The sequence below is a fragment of the Pinus tabuliformis genome, chromosome 1_1 (genome assembly GCF_031772625.1).
Source record: "Pinus tabuliformis cultivar Carrire ecotype Pingquan chromosome 1_1, CPIR1, whole genome shotgun sequence".
NCBI classification, from domain to species: Eukaryota; Viridiplantae; Streptophyta; class Pinopsida; order Pinales; family Pinaceae; genus Pinus; species Pinus tabuliformis.
This window is the reverse complement of record NC_142297.1, coordinates 236,646,186-236,650,502: the sequence shown is the minus strand read 5'-3', so window position 1 is coordinate 236,650,502 and position 4,317 is coordinate 236,646,186. Positions and strand designations below refer to the sequence as shown.

General features: G+C 38.3%; 1 pseudogene; it reads left to right on the top strand.

The window, feature by feature from the left end:
- The first annotated feature begins 1,804 nt into the window (after positions 1 to 1,804).
- LOC149212398 (protein SRC2 homolog) lies at positions 1,805 to 2,395 on the top strand (annotated as a pseudogene).
- The last annotated feature ends 1,922 nt before the right edge of the window (positions 2,396 to 4,317 follow it).

Genomic DNA, 4,317 nt, shown 5'->3' with positions numbered 1-4,317 from the left:
TGAGAAAATTAGTGTAAAGTTGTGTAATTTTATTTTGATTATAGGTAAGGATTTATGTGGAAATTATTGTCAAACAAAAGTTAAGATTGATGTATTGTTCAAGTCAATAAAGAAATTTTAAATCAAGGAGTCAATGTCCATGTTTAAGTCAAGTGGAGTTGAAGTTCAGAGTATTTTTGAGTTCAGTAAAGTTCGAGTTATAAAGTGCATTTTTAGTGGTACCCGACACCTAAATATTATTGTTTTTCATACAAGTGCATTATTGGTTGAACTCGACACCTTGTTTTTCAACAAGTGAGCGTGTTCAAGTGAGCACGATCAAGAGAATGTGAAACAATTAGCACTGGAAAAATGGGAAAAGGAGGGAAAATGCTACAAAATGCTAATTATGAAATAGAATGCTACAACAAGATCTCGATGATGCACTTCATCAAATTGACAAACTAAACATACAATATAAACAATGTTGAAAATGGCAACAAGAAATGCTAAAAATAGTAGTTTGGGTACCAGTGCTGGATTGAGAAACAGGGAATGAAAAATGGAAGTGCTAAAAATAGCATTCTATTTTTAGCAGTTCAAGATGGATTCCTATTTTAGTCAGTCCCTGGACTAAACAAAGAAAGTAAAATTCGAATTTGAACTTAACAGCTGTTTGAAAATAAATTAATTAGGCCGATAGGCCTGCCTATGCATCAACAATTGTCAACACTTTTACCTTGCTCCGTTGGATCAGGTGAGACACTTTCAACTGTTGATTTGAAGTGTGACTGCTTTTTCCAAATATCGGTTGAGTTGCCTTACTGCTTTTTCCCATTCTTTTATGTCACTCTTGAAGATATTTTTACTGCTTTTTCCCTGCCAGTTGTTGTTGTTGTTCTTCTTCCCTGGCTTTTGGCAAGCACTGTTTTGTTCTTCTTCAATACTCTGCATTGCATTGGCTTGCCTTGTTTCTTGTTCAAGTTTATTTTTTTTGTTTCATGGCCATACATTTTGGATTTTACAGTGTTTTATTTTCGTTGTGCTTTTCTCTGTTTTGAATTTAATATATGTTTTTTTTAAAAGAGTGTTTGCATGGTTTATCCTGGCAATTCTATTTTGTTGCTGTTATGTTGAGCAGAAGAATCGATATAGATGAAATTCTTGATCCATTGGAATGTAATTCTCGAAATTTTTTATGGATAGAAGCAGGTATGCTTTTCGTTTTCAATATCTATGGGTTTTACTAATAAATTTGTACAGGTAAAAGCAACGTGGTAGATAATGGCTATGCATGGAACCCAATTTTTTCAACAATTTCAATCCATTATTTCTTTATTACGGTGAAGCCGTGGAAAAATTGTAAGGGATTTAACCATAGAGATAGTACTTTTATTTTATTTGGCAGTTTTTACTGAATGTTTTTGCCCTGCCTATTAATTTTGCAACAAGGGAAGAGGAGAGTTCGCCATGGAGGGATAATATAAGACGAGAAGCTTTGATTTTTGAATCTGTTTTCTTTTCTCTCACTTGTTTCTTATTTCTTTATCCGTCAAAATCTGCCGCAGATGCGGATTTTGTCTCTCATATCTTTCTAACACAGTATTTGAATGGCCTGCTATGAATATGGACAGGTGAAACAACACGCAGGACAATTGGAATATTACAGTAGACAACAAAGTAGCTTTTAGTATGTGGTTATCAATACAGTGTAGCATATCGTATAATTGAGATTTAGTTCCCCACTAATACTCTTGCGATTCTTTTCTTCGTTTGCTATACCATCACTGCAATGGTGGCCATTAGAAGCAAAGGAGAAGGCAAGATGAAAGAATGGCGAAAGGGAGAAAAGCAGAGGCAGCTGGCGAAGAAACAGATGATAGAGGTGAGAATCATATCGGCTCAAGATTTGGAGGATGTGAGATTGATCGGCAAGATGAGATGTTACGCAGTTGTGTACATCAACCCTAAGCACAAGGCCTACACCTGCATCGACGAACACGGGGGACTAAACCCCTTCTGGAACCAGCTGCTAGTTCTGCAGGCGGACGAGGAGCTCCTTTCACAGAACCTGGCTACCGTTAACGTGGACATTTATGCCCACGATCATATCAGGAGCGAAAAACTGGTGGGTACTTCCTGGATTCTTCTTTCTTAGGTCCTTAAAGGAGGGGATGCTGCCAGTATCTACAATAACCCCGTTGATTGTTTGCCCGTTCTCGTGAGAAGACCCTCGGGTCGTCCTCAGGGCATTCTCAATATTTGGATTCCCCCCATCGGTAAGTTTCTCCTACGTCAGAGTTCTCTGTCTTTCAGTGTAGTAGGCGCTGATGAACAGGATAATGTTAAAGGGGACGAGAATGGGTTGGCCTCAGAGGCCGTGGCGAGCGAGCCCACAGACATGCAAATTAAATGATAGCCGAGATGTTATTTGTCTATGGATTGCAGGAAAATTTATAATTGACATCCATCTCCATTATATTACAGGGTGACAGTGATATCTCTATATTATATTATAATTGCATACAGTTATAACTCTTCTAGAAAAATTCAACAATTCCAATTTAATAATCCTATCGGCCTCTCTTTGTACCTTTTGGGACAATTGCTAGTTAATTCTCCATGAGTTAATTAGTTGTGAAAAATCAAACATGAAGTCTATGTGAGGACATGCAATAGTTTATCTATTAATTGAGGAATTTATCCATCAGTTAAAGAGATAAGGATGAGTTGTAATATTGAGTTGTAATTAGTTGGCTCAGTTAACTGAGTCAAGTCCAGTTAGATTAATTTAACAGTTTGTTAAATTAATGAGAGTTCAGTTAGTTAATTCTTGCATGCATGTAAATGTTGTACTTCAGATAACTAAATATACTCTCATAAATAACTCATGCATGTCAATTCAGAGAAAGACTCAGTTGAGATCAGAGGAGGGATAGTGTAATATCAGTTGGATGGATTTTTCCTATAAAGAAAAATCATCCAAGTAGAAGGATCAAGGTTCCTTGAGGATTGTGCAGTTTTATAGGGTGTGAGATCAGTGTGAGAGATCAGTGTTACACTTGGTAACAGGAAGATCACCTAGGAAAAACTATACAAGGAAATAAGAGGCTTGGAGGGCAGAGGAGAAGGCTTAGGAGAAGTCTTGATTGCCTGTGAGAATCCAAGAGGATTTCACTGAGAGTTGGCTAGCTGTGAGAGCTAAGGCTTTGTGTAATCCTGATGTATTTCCACCTTCATCTGTGAGGATTGTACTGAGAGCTGGCTAGCTATGTGAGAGCTAAGGCTTTGTATAAATCCTATGAATGATAATACAGAGAGTGGGGTTTTAGGCTAAGGCTTTCCCCGAGTTATATCTTCTATGTTATGTGTGATTGATTCCTTGTTATCGGTTATATGTGTTCTTATTGATGTTGCTCATGTTCGATTAAGCTTCTGCTAAATTGGTTGTAGAAGTAGATCAAGTATTTTGCTTTAGTATATTGCATTATCAGGTGATTTATAGGTGGGAATTTCTACATGGTATCAGAGCTAGCTGATTTGTAGAAAAATTCTACATGGTATCAGAGCAAAGGTGATTAAAGGAGAGAACCGTATACTGAGAGGAGATTTCAAAGTTTCGAGTTTTGAGCCGAGAGTTTGCAGAGCATATCTAAAAAAATTTGTACAAAATTTTCAGAAACAAATAGCAGATTTGGATTCCTTGTGGAAAAAGACACAAATTCAAAAATAAAAACCGGCTGAATCAGAGTTTGGATGAGGGAGATATTGCTGATTTAAAATCAACTCTTTTTCTAGAAAATTTCGTGACGGTGGGAAATATGAAACAGATTGGTGTGTTAGCTAAGAGCCTGTATACACTTGAGGTACAAGATGCATGCAAAGCCTTGAGGAGCAAGGCAAAGGTTAGATACTTGGTGGTTGAGAAGGAGAGTAAATTACCTCTCAACATGCAACCACAGAGGAAGTCTCAAACAATTGTGGAGGAGCCACAATTGGTGAAGCAACTTTAGGAGGTTTTGGAGCAGCCACAACTAGAGAAGCTGAGAGGAGATCGAGTAGAGACATTTACTCATGCAGAGACCTCCAATAGGGGGAAACTTCGAGCTAGGTGGGCAGAGGGATCACATGCAGCCATACTTCTAGGTAGGAGGTGGGGCGATGTGCAGTGATCGTCCCAAGGAGGAGAGGTAGGATCCTTGAGGTACCCAACCTCTTTGATTCGACTTTGCTACAGGAACCTCGACGAGGAGTAGCAGGACTAGCTAATTGGGTAGAGATAGATGCGGATGGAGCGACAGAGAGAGCTACAATGCAAGAATCCCAAGATAGCGCAGA